General features: G+C 46.2%; 1 pseudogene; it reads right to left on the minus strand.

Annotated features, from left to right (window-relative positions):
* Positions 1-17,312: 17,312 nt before the first annotated feature.
* On the minus strand, positions 17,313-17,413 carry LOC119437920 (U2 spliceosomal RNA; annotated as a pseudogene).
* Between the last annotated feature and the right edge of the window lie 1,162 nt (positions 17,414-18,575).

The following is an 18,575-nucleotide window of genomic DNA, read 5'->3' on the forward strand; positions in this document are numbered from 1 at the left end:
CGTCTGCTACACACAAGTACGTACGCTTAACCCGCCCGCCTCCACCTTATATTCCCTGAAGTTTACGGTACCCCCAACTGCCGGTGCTGTGGCACTCACCCGGCTACGCTTCCGCATATGCTGTGAGAGTGCCCAGCACAGTACACACAAATTAACACCATAACCCTCTCGTCGAGGTTTCGTGAGGCTCTGCGGAGCTCCGCCCTCGACGACGAAACCTGGGCGACCCAGCACGCCCGTGAGGCGCCGGCGAGGCAAGCCCTCGACGTCCCCTCATGGGAGGCTTAGGCCCGGCCATCATAAAGTGCTGGTTCCACAATTACAGTTTATTCCTCCTCCTCGTCCTCGAGGTGGAAAACAGTGACACCGATCCTTTGGTCTTTGTCTTCTTCACTTCAGGAGCCATGCAACTACCGCGACGCTTGTGCTATCTTCGTCATTACACAACGAATTGTTTCCGGTTAGACAAATAAGCAGAAACCAAAGAGATGATCATCTGACGGATTCCTGCATTTTCAAGTTTTAGAATTCATTTATTGTTCGGGACCGTATCGAATGCCTTACGGGAGTTTCTATCAAAACCACTAATCCGGAGGAGGCGGAAGAGGCGGCCATTGCCTTGGCCATAGTCAACACTCCCAACGCTTTCATTATCAGCGACTCTAAATCCGCTATTCGCTATTATATTAAAAGGCGCATTTCTCCACTAGCTAATAAAATCCTTGCCAAAGACACTAACTATCACACTGTCCAAATTCATTGGGCCCCAGCCCACTCCTCACTCCCCGGCAATGAGCCCGCCCACCAACTGGCTCGAGCTTTGGCCTCCCGTGCCCACGGTACAACCCAATTCGGAACGGAGAAGGAGGAGACCGAGGAATTCGGGTGGTCGACACGAGACCGTATGGTGACGTATAATGAAATGACGCAATATTATAAACTAGGCAGACTTATATACCCCCCAGCTCACGAATCACTAACCAAACGGCAGGAGCTCATCTGGAGGAAGCTATAGACGGGCTCCTTCCCAACACCAATTCCTAATTCATACATTGATCCAGCAACCTTTACGCCCCAGTGCAAGCTGTGCAGAGCTCCCCGGGCCGACTTGTTCCATATACTGTGGGGCTGTCCGAATGTACGTATCCGCGGTAGTCCACAGGGCTTGCAAATTACCACGACGCAGCAGTGGGAGGCCACACTGCTCAGCTCCAACCCAGATGAGCAGGCCTGGGTCACGGAGCGGGCAGAGGCCGTCACCAAGGAGCAGGAGGTCTAGGCCGACTAACCGCCGTCGCCTCCCGCATCTGAAGAAACCACGAGCCTTTGGTTTCAAAGAAATGTTTTGTCCCACCTTCTCCTCAAGGAAAATTATGTCTATTTGTCCGTTTTTGTGAAGGGTTGATGCAAAGGAATGAACTATATATAGTGACCAGCTGTGTAACAGTCGACAATCCATGAGCATGACATGGCCGTCATGCTCTTATTTCAGGTGAAGTACTTAATGGTAACTGTTCAGCGAATAATTTGTGATTGCCCCACCACGTGTGAAACGTTGTGACTGTGGAAACGCAGCGTCTATACAATGTTTAAGTGAAGCCGTTAGGACAGCCCTCACGTAGCATTTCCCTGTGAGCCTCTATTTATTTATTTATTTATTTATTTATTTATTTATTTGTTTATTTATTTTTTTATTTATTTATTTATTTAGTTATTTATTTATTTCAATACCTCAAAGACTGAAATTTGAGGCTTTCACAGAGGAGTGGCCGCAGTAATTCGTAGAAGATACTTTCAATGACTTCATTGAATTGGGCATTATTGGAGCGATGCACAGCGTCGGTACGAATGGCACTGCAATCCGTTGAAGTACGCACGAAGAATGATGACTGGTGTGCAGAAGTATGGACAGAAGATGGCTACACGGGTGTAAGATTGTTGAGGCGACTTGAAGGATTATGGACGGGTGTTGTGGCAGGGGTTCGAGGTGCTACGTGATAAAACTGATGAAAAAGGCGCAGGTGAGCCATTTATGCGGTGCGATGAAAGGTCGGGAAGGCTAGCACGTGCTTTCATGGCGGTAACAGTTGAATGATGGGAGTAATCAGCGAACATGAATCGAACGGCGCGGTTGTATACAGATTTTTATTAGGTTAGTTTTGTGATGGTCCCAGATTGCGCATGAATATTCCAGTTTACGTCATATTAAAGTTTGCTAAACTAGTTGTCTTATTGCGGAAGGAACTAAATGAAGGTTATGTCGTGAACAATCGAGAACGTGGTTAGCTTCGTTAGTTACATATGTTATGTGAAGGGACCACGTAAGATGTCAGGAGAAGTTGGCACCTAAATACATGTAAAAACATGCGTTGAGGATCAGACGTACAGTCATGAATAAAATACTGTGATGCTGAGCAAAAATGATGTCTATGAAAGGAAACTATGGGTGATGTTATTTTACCATTTAACGTCATTAGCGATGTGTTGCATTAATTTCCCACTGAGCGAAGATCGGATTAAAGGACGTTAGCGTCGCCGCGGTTAATAATTAGCAACAAATTACACAATCATCTGCAAATAGTTGGACAGCCCTGTATTAGAGGAAAAGTTAGATGGTAGATCATTAATGTATACTATAAATGAAAAGTGTCAGGTTCGCCCGTAGTACAAAGCATTGACAGCGATAGCAATGTTTAGCATTGCGCCTGTATTCTTTCGTTTGGAGCCTCTACTCTGGGATTCCGCCACAAGGATGTTAGCACCGCACTCTAGAAATTCCGTACGTAGTCCTATTAAATTTGCATCTGTTTTATGCTTTTCAAATGATGATTATTTGTCCTTCCTGCTATTATCCCTTTTATTTAAACATGTAATTTTACCTTTCAACAGCCCATTTATATAGCAGTCCTGAACGCATGTCTATGGTTATAACTTGGAATAATCTACCCTATAGTGGGTATGAGGCATGAGTTGGATGGGCAACAGCCATGGCTACTTGAACGATGTTCAAGCTATAGCGTAGTGCTCCGCCTATGGATGAATGGTTGCTATGAGTGGCATCGCTTAAACTAGCGGTGGGTTGCAACACAAGGCTCTTGTTCTTTTTGTGCCTAATGTCGTGACTATCTTTCTTTTTAAACTAACACACAAAAAATTCCGAACATCAAACTTTCTGAACCCTATTAGATACTTCGCTTTTGTACGCCTCCTTTGTTTGTGGTCTTCCTATTTTTCTGCCACCAAATCTACAATCGCCCTTTACTAATCTCTAATGCGGACATGTTTAATTCGTCCCTGCTATCCCTGAGCCCAAGGGCTTCAAGGAGGCCAGCTAAGCCTAAACCGACAGCTGGGTAGATATCTTCACATGCTAAAGACTATGCAGTATAAGCACAACTTATGGCACTTAGCGGGTGCTTGCGAAAGTACGCTTTTAACAGCGGAGCTGTTTAAGCCGGGCGTAATGTGTCAACCACGAGCTGAAAATGTGGGCCGATCCTGGGGGTTGTGCAGAAAGGGTCGAAATGCAATGGCACATACTCATCTGAACTAGCGAAGCTGAGCCTGGATAAGTCTAGCTATAAGCATTGTTGGAACTACTTAAGCGTAGTCAGTCATCGATAGCCAATCGATAATCAATCAATAGCTAATCAATAATCGATCAATAATCAATAAATTCCGGAAAATGCTGGGGATGACTTGGTAATGCTTAGCCTAGCCCAAATACATGGCCAATACTACGATAGCCAATTGATAGCCAATAAATAGCTAATCGATAATCGATCAATAATCAATAAATTCCGGAAAATGCTGGGGATGACTTGGTAATGCTTAGCTTAGCCTAAATACGTGACCAATACCTTGCGATAGCCAATCCATAACCAATCCATAGCTAATCGATCAATAATCAAGAAATTACGGAAAATGCTGGGGATGACTTGGTAGCAGGCGCGGATCCAGGGGGGATGTCCCGATGTCCTGACCCCCCCCTCAGATTTCTGCATCGCCCCCTCGCTGACAGGGGGATGGACCTGTCACAAAAAAATATGGCCACCAGCATCCTTCAAAATTATTTTTCGTGAGTACCAGTGGTATCAGTCATGTAGAAGTAAAGCTAGCTCGCTCACAAGCTTAGTTGTACTCCGTAAGGGTGTGGTGTCTTGAAGTTGTCGTAGTTAATTTTTCTCATGAACACCTTGGACCTCCTGGCGCCGGCCGTGCTCGTCCCGTCGGTGGCGTCGAATGAACGAGGGGACGTCCCTTTTGCCAAACACGCCGATGTCCGCGGGAGCGCCTTAGCGCCTGATCAACTTAGTTCCGCATTGGGGTGTCATCGGTTACCTCATTTGCTGTCACCGGTTGCGCGACCAACCTGCTTAATGAAAGAGATCTCTCGCTGAAGTGTTCATATATAAATAATAACAATTAACAGCTAAACTAAGAACTACGCATAGGCAACTTTTATTGCGATAGCAATTATATGGACACTCCAAAGCGGATTTCTGCCGTCGGCGTCACCGTCGCCATGAGGTTCCGTATGACGTCAACGGCGATGAAATCGTCACCGCGCTCCGCCACATCGTTCTTCTTGTAGGTGGCGTCGTGAGTCTTCATACGCGGTGATTCGCATATCGTAAACAACCAGCGTAGTGGTTGCCGCGTTGGAGCGGAGCGTACGAAGGTGTCTCAGCCAAACACACAGAATTTTCTTAAGGAAATCATGGTGTCCCAACAGAACTCCAAAGACGGACCCGTGCTTACGCATTTATAACGAACCTGCGACAGATCATCCCAAATTTTATTTTAACAAACAATAGAGGCTATGCCAGGTGTTCAAAATTAAGCTTTATGGTTTTCTTAAAATTAGGCACTGGGGGGCACGTGAAGACCATCTGCGCAAATTAGTTATGTGGCCAGGGGGATACAAAGTGAGATGATAATTATCGCTGTCAGCAGCCGAATTAACTAAAATTGAATAATTCACTTTTTATTGACTGAAGTAAGTGTGTATCTTTGTATTGAAAAATTAGAGGCAGTCGTGTTTCTACACAGTTTCACTTGGAAGAATTCTTCTAGCATGTCTATGCTCCGAGATATCCAACTCCAAATTTTAATTGTCGTTCGCATGATTACGCATGCAAGAAAGTGAGGATCAACGCAATGCTCCTCCCTGACGTGACACGGCTGTTGGGTGCGGCGTTTAGTCTGACAACGCGGCGGAGGCATTGGCAAAGATAATAACTGTCCCCCTTCTCCTCACGGCTGGCGAAATAAAAAAAAAAAAAATCGAAGAACCCGTAACCGCTGTCGTAACACGCGACCGCGTAGACTGTAAAAATGGCGGCAGCAGCATGCCGAGATAATGGCGCGAGCGGAGAAGCCGCAGGGCAATGCGCGTGCGTAATGGTGACTAGACGAGCGGGCATGGGCCTTGCCTGGGCTACGCAAATAAAGTGACTGCTGATTTCCAAGTACTGTAAGTTTTATTGAAATCAAAGGTAACAACTGCACCATCAACAGCAGAAATCTTTTTAGCTGTGCTTACGAATATTTCATACTGCCGCTTTAAGTTTGGTGTTGTCATGCACAAATCTTATCCATCTTCACCCATCAAGATGTGAATGCCCTAAAAATGTTCAAAATGCCTCCCTTACACAGCAACGCAAAGCATAAAACGCTCTCGCGTCGACTCGATAACTCTGCGCAGTACGACAATTGAAATTTCGAGTAAGATATCTCGGAACACGAACACGCTAGAATAATTCTTCCGACTGATACTGTGTAGAAACAAGACTGCCTCTAAGTTTCCAATACAAACATACCCACTTACTGCAGTTGAGAAAAAATAATTGTTCAATTTTAGTTAATTGGGCTGCTCACAGCGATAATTATCATCTCACTTTGTGCCCCCCTGGCCACTTAACTTATTTGCACAGGTGGTCTTCGCGTGCCTCACAGTGCCTAATTTTAAGAAAACCATAAAGCTTAGTTTTGAACACCGTGTAATATCAGGCAGAGCCGCCAAGCACATGGCTGTATTGGGTAACGTCCTTTTCCTATAAGCTCGGAGAAACCGATACCTGGCTTCGCTATATGGCTTCTTCCTCTTGCTGGGGTTTTACGTGCCAAAACTAGTTCTGATTTTGAGCCACTCCATAGTGGAAGGCTCCGGAATAATTTTGACCGCCTGGGGTTCTTTAACGTGCATTACAACGCAAGCACACGGGCGTTTTTGCATTTCGCCTCCGTCGAAATGCGGCCGCGATCTCGCGATCTCGTGCTCAGCAGCGCAATGCCTGAGCTGACTGAGCCACCACGGCGGGCTACAGGTGTTGCTCTAGCCGTATAAAACGCGGGTTTATCGTGAGCAGAAACAGTGAATTTCGGTAAATGAGAAAGGCTACTATCATCATCATCATTGACAGAAGCTGACCCCCCCCCCCCCTCAAAAAAAACCTGGATCCGCCCCTGCTTGGTAGTGCTTAGCCTAGCCCAAATACATGGCCAATACTACGATAGCCAATTGATAGCCAATGAATAGGTTGTCGATAATCGATCAATAATTGATAAATTCCGGAAAAGCATAATCCGTAAGGCCAGGAACAGCTAGGTGCGATGTGCTCCGCTATTTCTTTAGCCTTGCGCCACTAGTGCAAGCTACGCAAATTTTTTTCTAAGTTCTTTTTTTTTTCATCGAATGTTATAACATTCAACGACAAGCAATATATTAAATGGCCGAGTAGCGCTTGCTAAGGTACACTGACGCTGGACTCAAGGCTTGGTTTAGTCCTTTTACAATAAAAATAATTAAAATGAGGACAAAATGCATGCGCACAAAAGCACTTGTCTGTGAAACAAGCAAAGCACTGTGCGTGGTAAGTTTGCTCAGATAGCAGCAAGCTGTAATGACTTAACAAACATGATGCGAACGTTTTCAGCAAAACTTGTGGGGTCTCACATGTGCTCTTGGGACAAACTAACGACAACACAGTAGTGCAAACAATCAAAAGGGCATTTATTGCGCCTTTCACACACTAATGCACGCTAGCCGAATTACTACCAATACAACATTCACATGGGCGCGCCTCAAATCAAGGAAGTCCGACTCACCGCGACCCGATAGCGAGCGAATATGTTCGCCCCATGCTGTGACACCATCGCCTAGTCGTTCACGTGTACGGTCACGTGAATGGTGGCGCGTTCGAACGATTCGTGTTTGTCCATACCGGTGTCCTGGTCTTAGCCTCGCGAGACGGTACAGCGAAGCGGGCCGGCGCACGCGCGAAGCGTCCGTGCGTGTTGGTCGCCGATCCCAAGCCAAAGAGGAAGCGCCTTCGACCTTTTTCTCCCAAGTCACCCCGCCGTTCGGTGGCGTTAGCATCGCGACACTCAAGCCATCTCTCGCAATGCGCCGCAACCACCACGAACGCCGCCGGCGCTTAGCCACGCGGTGAAGCCGGATTACAGGAGACGCGTGAAAGTCACGCATCCCCACATCCCCCCAACCTTAAATCACTACACATACTTCGGCGAAACATGTCACACGGTCTATCAACGCGCGCGTCGCGAACAAAAGTTAATACATGCGACAGTGGCCGCGCCGAGGAAATGCCCACACGTTATGCACAACATGCGAGCCGACATTGTCTCTGGGGTTCACCGCTGGCATCCGTTGGTCACAGCACCACGTCTGCAGATTCGTTGGCACGACTCCAGCCCAGGACTCCGGAAACGGCGACGCAGAAGTCGGCATGAGCAAGAGTCGCTCCCGCCGACGCGCCCTGCCGGTGAGAGTCTGTAGCCGTTGGTGACTGCCGGCTCTTTGCCCAGCCGCCGAGGGTTGCGAGACGGACACAGGTGGCCGCCGAAATCGCTGCGCCGAACTGGCCATAGGCATCTCCATCGCCTGGGGTAGCTCGATTGTAGTCCGGGGCAGCAGCGCTGACGATGTGCAGGTGACAGCAAACCAGGGGTGACTCCACTCACGCTGCGTACACTCAACGCACTCGACAAACACTAATGTAGTGCAAGGGAGAGGAATTCGGTATACGCATCGCCACGTGGTACGATGTTAACATTCGGCTAGAAAAATTTCGGGCGGCATTTCAGATGCTAAGTTCACGTGAAGAAAGCTTGCTTTCTTGAGTCGAAAGAGTATTTCAATTCGTGCGAGGCGAACTAATGAGGGAAGCAATGTGCGACACCTCAACACCACGGTCCACCAGGTTGTATCCCTCAACGTGCGACAGGCGGCTTTGTAAAGCCTTAGGCCTAATGCGTCGCTACTTTGACAACAACCGGCATCCAAAAAAAAACATCACCCAAAAGGGGCACAACAGGCAGCCGCGAGGAGACGTTATCTCTGTGAGGTGGTCCTACCCCGCTCGGTGCACACAGCATGCGAGTTGACGGCGCCCACCGTCCCAGACGGTGTCGGAGCGCCCGGTGCCAGGCTGCAATACCAGTCAGCCCGTAGCGGCACCCGTGGCCCGCAGCCACCCGGCTCCCTGAGCCGCGACTTCCGAAGTCAAAGATTTAGAAGAAGCTATTTATATAAGAAATTCGGACCACCCACGAGGCTTCCGTACTCACTCGCTTCAGGCTTGCCAATGCTCCGCGGGTGCTAGGCCTCGCTCTCCCAGGATGCAGACCACGTGGCTCTCGTACCGACGAGTGTACTTCAAAACACTCGCGAAAAGGCTTAGCATGTTGAAAAGTTCAAACACGCTACCGCAACCGTCGCCTTGCAACCGTTGCCGACGCTAGCGATCAAAATCCACGCAAGGAATACGCTTCGGTTCAAACAAAGGTTGTCTCGAACCGAGCAAAACTCAAAATTATCGTCCGATGTCCCAAGTGACCCCACGTTGGGCGCCAGATGTGGGGTCTCACATGTGCTCTTTGGAGAAAGGAACGACCACACAGTAGTGCAAACAATCAAAAGGGCATTTATTGCGCCTTTCATACACTAATGCACGCTAGCCGAATTACTACCAATAGAACATTCACATGGGCGCGCCACAAATCAAGGAAGTCCGACTCACTGCGACCCGAGAGCGAGCGAACATGTTCGCCCCATGCTGTGACACCATCGCCAAGTCATTCACGTGTACGGTCACACGAACGGTGGCGCGTTCGAACGATCCGTGTTCGTCCATACCGGTGTCCTGTACTTAGCCTCGCGAGACGGTCCCGCGAAGCGGGCCGGCGCACGCGCGAAGCGTCCGTGCGTGTTGGTCGCCGATCCCAAGCCAAAGAGGAAGCGCCTTCGACCTTTTTCTCCCAAGTCACCCCGCCGTTTGGTGGCGTTAGCATCGCGACACTCGCGCCATCTCTCGCAATGCGCCGCAACCACCACGACCACCACCGGCGCTTAGCCACGCGGTGAAGCCGGATTACAGGAGACGCGTGAGAGTCGCGCATCCCCACAAACTCGAACATCAATACCATATGTAGCAGCTAGAAGCAATCCTCGCCCTGAGCCACCTCTTCTTTAAGAGATTTCCCAAGCAACCACAATATCGAAGATGGCCTCTGGTAAGAATAAAGATGCTAAATATGGACTTGCCGGTAATCATATCGATAAAACACAGTGTGATTCCAAGACCTTACAAACCAGGTGATGTGAAAATCTCGTACCTAAAGAAATCAAGAACAGCTGTTCATGAAGCAACCAGTAACAGTTCAACATGCACGAAGCCGCGCATAATATAGATCCAAGGAACATGAATTGCATGACCGTGTCACAACAGAGTCATGCTTGCAGGCGTTATTAGCTTTAACATACAACACAATACTTTAGTGCAGTCGTGCACCCTAGCGATAGATTAGTGCAGTCGTGCACTCTAGCTATTGAGCAACACAGCAAAGAAGCGGCAAACGGTAGAAGGGGCAAGCGGCATTAAGAACATAAGCGAAATGTCTTTACATGCATTGCGGATAAACCGAGCCAAAATATGGGTACGCCGTCAACTTCGTCGTGTTGATTGAACCTGTAAAGATGACCGAGTATCGCAAACATTGAGATAACCGAAAGAAAGCGCGAGAACAATTTTCCCGGCTAATGGCGGTGATCCTTTGCTGCCGTCGCTCCCACTCATGAGGCCTTGCGCGAAATTATTACAACCGTACTGCCGGCGAGTTTTCTCAAAGTATTTGACGCACCTCACCATGGAACAATTGTTCTTCGACACACCTTGAAACTTTAGCCGCCTCACGTATGCGAACGGCATTGCTTATTTCGCTCTAAAAATTGGAATCATCATAGTCATTATTTCATCAATTATTAGTTCTTTAAAGGCCCCTTTCAGGATATTACATAAGGGGTGAATACGAAGTGAATAAACTAAAACATAGCTTACAATAACATGTAAGAACTTTCCTTCATATTGCAATGTAAAACAACTGGACATTTGGTTAGACACTGCAGAACATTGGTAGAATAACTGAGTGTTATTTCTGAAATGATCTAACAGCAACTGCTTAAATTTCCAATGGATACGTTCGTTAACAACTGGATCTGGTAGCTTGTTCCACTCTTCAAAAGATAAAGATAGAAATGGTTGGTTGAAGCTGTCAGTAGAAGCCCGTAAACGCTGCACACTACAATAATTAAAAAGGCGACGGGATGTACGGCTAGGAGGGATAAGCTTCCCATGTAGATGATTGAAGCAGTAGTACAATTTATGAAAGAGGCAAAATGTAGTGATCTGTAGTGATTTAGTGTACAGAGTCCAATATATACTTTCATTTGTGTAATTCTCTGTTCACCACTGTACGAAGATGGCATGAAACGCGCTACAGGGTCTTCAATTGCTTTCAATCTGTTAGTTAATTACATTTGGTGGTGATTCCATATCGCAGACGCGTGCTCAGGTTTTGTTAGAATAAATGTGTCGTAGGCGAGTTTTCTGGTGCAGAGTGGCGCAATGCAAGGTTTCGTCTTACAATAAACACAAGAACTTTTGATATATAAGCCCCTAATTGTACGAACTGTTCCAACCAAGTAAGCTTATTTGTAATGGTGGCACATGTATAACGGTACGACCCAACTAGTTCTATAATTGTTGAGGTCAAGTAGTAGGGGCAGATGTGTAGAATGTTTGCGTCTTACATGAATGAGCTGGTATCTGCTAATGTTCAGCATCAATACAGAGTTAGTGCCTCAGCTTTTGATTAATGTTCGGTCCCTTTGTCGCGCTATCTGGTCTTGAACAGAAGTTCTACGACGGTAGCTGACACACTCATCTGCGAAGAGGCGGATGGGGAAAGAAATACCAGTAGGAAGATCATAATCGAAAAGAGAAGAGGCCCAAGACTGAGCCTTGTGGAATGCCAGAGATGAATTTCGTTGTATCCGAGTGACCAGTGCCAACAGTGGTGTATTTTGATTGAACGATGAAGAAGCAACTAATACAGGCAAGGGTTTGACTGTGAATATTAAGAAAAGAAAGTCTTCCATTAGTCGCTGATGCGGAACACAATCAAAGACTTTTGTAAAATTTAAGTAGATTACATCTCTCTGTAATGAATAATCGATGTTTAGGTGTAGACCGGTTGTGAATTCGAACAGTTGAGTTTCACAAGAAAGGCCAGGACGACACCAATGCTGGATTCTAAAGAAGAAAGACTGAGTGTCAAGGTGGGGAAAGGACGTGCGAATATATAATGTGCTCAAGGCTGTTACATGCAATACAGGTAAGGGAGGTGGAGCGATAATTAGATTTACTAGAGCGGTCACCTTAAAGTGACCGCTCTAGTAAATATAAAATCGTAAAAAATGGGAGTATTTTTAATAATTTTTCAATCATTTGGCAGGGAACTATGTTCAAAGGACTGCGATAACAATATTGCTAGGATATGGCTGGAAACAAGTTTTGTACTTTTTAAAATCTTCGCTGTGATGTCCGGTCCAGGAGCACTTGACATTTTAATGACAATAAAATTTGCAGTGCGTTCACTTCGAACAGCGTAAGTTAGTAGCTGCGCGAAACTAAATTAGTGAAAGGGGGTTCACGGGTGACATTGAGAAAAAAATCTGAGTTCATCACGTCAAATAGCAGTTCCAATGGAACCTGAGAGCCATCTAGATAACACAAAGAAATGTTGTGTGAACCACGGCTAGGTTTTAAACAACCAAAATTTAGTAGGGCTTTCTCGCATGATATTTTGCAAGTCAAAATATAACAAGTTCTCTCTTGGATTTTTTTAACAAGCCAATGTATTCGCGAAGGCATGACATATATATTTCCCACTTTGGAGGAGACGTTGGCCACTTGGCCTCACGGAAAAGTCATTCTTTTTTTCGGCATAATTTTCTAGTGGAATTACAATACCGCGGCATTCCTGTGTCGCCTCGGATGCAAACAAGTGACACGTAACTTTCAATCTGCGAGAGTAGTTTGATTTTAATAGAGGCCAGCTGTCGTCTACTGTTCGATAATATGGAGACATGCGAAAGGACGCACAAAATTTATTAAACTCATTAATTATAGAAAATTCGGCTTTTTTTAAAGTCTTCAATTAATTTTTTTAGAACGATTACGATTTGAAATTGGTAAAGCGTAATTAAACAATAATGTTTTATGGCCACTTGTTCCAGAAAAGATTGAGAGTTAATTAAATCGGGGTTTGAAACAAGAACCAAATCGAGGAGGTTCTAACTTCATCAAGACTGGTTAACTTTTGGGTAAGATTAAATGTAAGCATTGTTTCGATGAAATGAGCAGATTGACGCGTAGTTGCTGTTAAATTGTCCCACACAGTGTCGGGAAAATAGAAAGCACCGCACACCATAAAATACGCTCGGGGAAAGAGAGACATAGTCTGAAGCAGTGCTGTATACAGGTCTTGTGTGAATAAGTAGTCGCAATCCGGCACATGGCAGCCAATGACAATAGCGTTTGTGCTAGAAGGAAGCGAAGGAACAACACACAGGATTTCACTGTCGCAATTTAGTTTCACGACGCAAAAAGAAACATTATATTTTACGAAGATCCTTAAACCGCCTTCTCGACGCACCATCCTGTCGAGTCGGCGGACTTTGTATTTATATCTAACGTCTAGAAACTCATGGTTGCCTATCTCAGGTGTCAGCCTTGACACAGTAAAATATGAAGGTCTACGTCGCTATCTTTCAGAAGGGCCTTTATGGCCTCTTTCTTTTTTGGCAGAGAACTTCGAACATTCGCCATCAAGACTACCATATTTTTAAAAGCGGGCACTGCTACTGAAACCTGACAGGGCTGAGGAGGAGAGGAGCGTGCTTGCCTCAATGCACGAGGTGGCTGCTATTATCTGATTTCAACCACGAAATCAGAATCAGCGTTGTACATGAATTCCTTGTTGGTGTCAAGAAGCTTATAAAAACGTATTTTGAAAGTGGCATTACACTGTTTCCCATAAGAATAAGAAAAAAATACTAGGGGTCCCTTATGCTACAACTAAGACAAATGAGCGCCACTAACTCAATGACACGACGACCACTTTTTTTGCTGTCATGATCACTCTTAAACAACAATTCACAGTAATTTTTGCGAGTCATCATGTTTTTTTGCAAGTCACCCTTCTTATGATTCACCAAACTCGGACCGTGACTCAGCCCTTTTCTTTTGCTGAGTCACTCTCACTTGGACCCTCATATCTCATAGATATTTTTTGCAAGTCACTCCCCGCCCCCTCCATAACCGCTTGATTCGCTCTTAATTCACACATGGTTCACTCTTGATTCACCCTATTCCTGCTTGGTTCACTTTTATTCACTCTATCATCTCGGTTTTACTACAATCACACTTGGTTTGCTCTATTACTCCAAATTTCCAATTTTCATCACTCGTGATTCCCCCTATCACCACTTGATTCACCTTGGTTCACTCTTAATTCACTCTCATTTACTCGTTATTATCTTAGCTCACTCTATCTCATGATTACCTTTTGTTTGACTCCTATCACACAACTAAACCCCTTTAATTCACCGTCAATTCACTCTTAATTCACCTGATTCACCTCTCTGTATACCCATTATCACTTCAGTTCACTTTTTTAATCATTCTTCCACCCTTAATTGTGGTTTTGTGCGCATTATCACTTCTTATCCTAAGAGTCAAGACAGGGTTAATTGGAGATCGCATGGAGAGGCCTTCGTCCTGCAGTGGACATAAAATATAGGCTGATGATGATGATGATCCTAAGAGAACTATTTCGAGTCGACGACACGGGTTTTGAAACGGCCTTGAAACGGAGACCTCACCATGAGACATATAAGGCTTTCGCCTTAATATATTAATTTTCTCGAATCCCGGCCGCTGCGGCCCCATTTTGATGGTGGTGAAATGCAAAACCACCCTCGTACCATGCATTGGGGGCACGTTAAAGAACCCCAGGGGATCAAAATTAATCCAGAGTCCTACACTACGGCGTGCCTCATAATCAATCCTTGTTTTGGCACGTAAAACCCCAGAATTTAAGAATAAAGTTTCTTCCGAGCTTAATGTACACATGCTGAATATTCTTCTAACCCTAACCCCTATCCCCTAAATTTGGGGTTGCGGACAATATTGTCGACTTGTCTTTAAACCTTCAAAGCTTGGTGATGCTTGCGCGATATTTGTTGGCTGAAATTGTCCTAGACGGTGGGCGCGTTCGATGACATGGCTGTTCAGTGATATGCCGAGTAACTCGGAGCATAAGGTTACAATCGAACAAGGAAGCACGAGCAACGAGTGTTCCTTTTTTTTCTGGGCACAAGTTCGTCCAATAAAGAGTTAGTTTCGTTCCTCACAGTTATATGCCGCTGTGGTTCATTACCATTACTACAACATGGCAATATCTGGAAGCTCACGGTGACAGCGACGGCGGATATTCTCCTGGATTATCTCTATAACTGCTATCGCAATAAAAGAGGGCCAAGCACGGTGCTCTTGGTCCATCCTGTTACTTCAGGTATGAAGCAGCAGGACGGACCAAGGGCCCCGGGGAAGAATGGTTATTAGCATGCTCGAATATTAGTTAATTAATTAGGAAATTACGAATCCAGCGAAAAAATACAGGGTCAAATTTCGAATGTGAGCGCTACAATAGCAGCCATTGACGAGGAATCTTGTCAAAGGTCGTTTGAAATCAAGAGCACGTCTACATGTATGTAACATTTAGGCTGATGCTAAGGTCCGTTAGAAACAAAGCTATATTTGGGCATCATACGACAATCCTGAGCCGAAAGTAGTTGCGAGAGACTGACCGATAAGCAAAAATTAACAAATGCACCATCGGCGTTGGATTTGGATGTAGTAAACGCAAGATCCGACCAATAATTCCTGGGAAGTCAAAGTCATTAAGCAGAAGTAAAATTAAATCAAATCAAACACTCTTTATTTTCGCCTTATGCAAGCAACATACAGCGAAAAAATGTGGCAGGAAAAAAAGTCACAGGCCTGCACGGCACACGCAGCACATGTCACAGCGTAAGCTAGAGGAGCGGCTCCACAGGAACTCCATTTTCGGCAGCCCTCACTAGAGGGTCTTCGCGGCGAAGTCTTTTTGCGTCATTTTCACGAGAACGAACTGAACTGAAGCGCAGTGGTAGAGTAGCTGACTCCCCCGCAAAGGGCCCGGGTTCGATCTCGACGAGAACTGCATATACTTTTTTCTTATTCCAGGTGACAGCTGCGCCAGACACCGGCGTTGGCGGACAAACATCACCAATCGAAACGGCTGTTGAAATGAGCCTATAGCAGCTGACGGTGTAAAATATGCTGTATCGTAGCTTGACTGAGCTCCTGCCACGCGTACACCAGCAATTCATTTGGAAATCAAAACACTTGCATTTAGGAATGCAATATTCCTAGTAACCCATGCAATTTTCGTAGATCTACAAATATTCATATCATTAGGTTCCTTTTATGCGTAAAAGAAATTTTTAAAAGTTTAATCAGTGAATTGAAAAAAGTTACAATTAGCATAATTAACACAGTCATTTTCGCATATGAAACATGTACGTTGCAATATGACTCAGTGCGATACCTATACAGAGCATCACAAGTATAGGATACACGCACATGAAGCCATCATCTTGAAACTTCCATACAATTACGCAAATGGATAAAAACAGTAAGTGCATTCATTTTTGAGGTCCAGTTTCAGTCAAGTGAAGCATGATGTTGTGTCATAGCAACTGAATAGACAGCGTCATGCATGGAACTCGGCAACGAACGATGCATCGGCATCAGGGAGACGATAAAAAGTCCTACAACGAGGGGTGGGTGTGCTGCGTTAAAATAGACGAACAATATTTCATTCGATGCAGTGATGTCGACGACACTACATTGTAGGCTCCGATGGAGTGCTATTAGCACAGAACCACGTCGTTTAGTATTACCGTCGCGACGGAAGATATAAAAAATATAAACACAAGTAAGCACTGAGTCATCCACAAGAGGGTCTTTTTACAGCAACGCTGTATATGGCTAGATTCCAGCGGATTGATGTCCATAGACTAAAAATCCCGAGGATTGTGCAATACCGGGCCGACCCGCGGCAGTGGTGAAGCAGGCTTCAAGCACTCCGACAACTTGCAAAAAGTCACAGGCCTGCGTGGCACACGCAGCACAGTCACAACGTAAGCTGGTTGGGCGGCGCAAGTGTAGCTCCAATTTCAGCACCACGCACAACAGGGTCTTCGCGGCAAGTGTCTTCGCCTAGATTTTGACGAGAACGATCTGAACTGTCCGCCAGGCGTCGACGGCGAGCTGCGGCTTGTCGCAGCTCACCGCTTGCGGCTTGTCAATGCTCTTGTCATTGGCTTGTCAATGCTCTCTGCACAGCAGTCTGCTGAGCACAATGATGCCTGATTGTAGCCGTGCACGTAGCTCTACGATTCGCTTCTTCAGCAGTGGTTCTTACCTTGCGAGGAGACGTCATAACGTGTACCGAAGAGGTACCCAGAATATGTGGTGCACATCTAACATCGGGATAGCGTTGATTCCGCGTCTCGTCTGAATCGCATCTCGTCGTCTGCCCCTGCACGCGCGTAGGATGCATGCACTTTAACTATAGATGGCGCCACCATACTGGCGGAGGCTCGAGTCGTCTGCGCCTGCGCGCCTGCCTACAGGGCGCGTTGAAAGGGAATATTTCTGCTGTCTGACAGCAAGCGCTTGCGTGACTTAGTGGTAAAGTATCCGTCTCCCACGCAGCGGGCCTGGGCTCGATCCCGCCGGAGAGCGGGCACTCTTTCTCGTATTTCCGGCGATAGCGGTTACGGCCCAACGCCGGCGGCGGCATAATCGCGAACCGAAATGGCTTTTGGAATAGCCCATAACAGCTTACGCTGTAAAATAAGGTTAATATCTTGGGTTCAAATATAACCCGTATCAGATACTAAGCTGATAAGAACAGATACTACACTATGACCAGCGTTGGCCATGTCTACGTTCGCATCATACACGTGCACGCCATCCCGCGTATTCGCAGTAGTGACTACCAATTTGAGTGCATTCGGTCTCCTGACATCATGCTCTACGTAGGCTCCTTTCTTCATTTCTACTCTGACTGTGAAATGGGCAGGCCGTGTGTTGTACAGTCTGAAGACCAGCGTGCCTACCAAAAACGACGGCGGGAACAGCAAATGGAATGGGCGCGGCGGCGGCGGAAGGAGACCACCGACGATGAGCAGGCCGCGGACGCCAAGCGTAAGCGTGCTGCCCGCCAGGACCGCGAGGCGAAAAGAAATGGTAACCGTCCATGTGGCCCTGATGCCGCAAACTTCGAAAGTTTCAACGAAGCAACGGTCAATCACCCCATACACAGCTCCGTTGGTCATCCACCTTCACAGCGTGGAAGGGCACTGAATTTTTTTTTTCAGAGATAGCAACCAGATCGCCATCAGTGGTATCGATAATGTGAGAATACAAATCGCGTTTCGGTAAAATGCTTCATGGGTTAGTTTAGAGAGAGAAAGAGACAAGAAAAGGAAAGGCATGGAGGTTAACCAGATTACACCTATGTGCTGCCCTGCACTGGGGGAGGGGGGAGTGTGCAGAAAAGGAAAAAGGAAAGGCAGAAGCAAACGAAGAACAATTGATGCCGAGTGCGCACACATAATAGCGCCTGTGTTAGGATGAATGAGCGATAGAAGAGTGAAATGCCGTTGCGCAGGATTCAGTGATCCGACGTGTCACTGTGGGGTTCTTCAACAAGCGATAGTTATCGCGGTAGCTGAAGAACTTTTTGAATTGGATGGCCAATAACGTAAGTCTCTTTATTGATAATAAGTTTATGGTAGCGAAGCTTAAAGGTTTTTGCTGGGCTTTGCCGAATCGTACAAAGTTTTGACGTGCCACGCGAATATTGGGACAGAAATCTGCTGATGTGCTGAAATTACATCCTTTAAGCATTGCTGCGTGCGTCAGCACACATTCTGTCCTTGAAATGCAGAAGCATTACAATTACGGATTTTAATTAGCATGAAAGCAACTTACTAGGTGCGCTCGTTCAATGCCCCTTGGCTCAAGGAAAACGGTCAGGTTAGCAGAACACAAATCGAACGCATGTTTTTCCGGCTGGGCGCACGTTTCCTGCTG

This window comes from Dermacentor silvarum, chromosome 1 (assembly GCF_013339745.2).
Source record: "Dermacentor silvarum isolate Dsil-2018 chromosome 1, BIME_Dsil_1.4, whole genome shotgun sequence".
NCBI classification, from domain to species: domain Eukaryota; kingdom Metazoa; phylum Arthropoda; class Arachnida; order Ixodida; family Ixodidae; genus Dermacentor; species Dermacentor silvarum.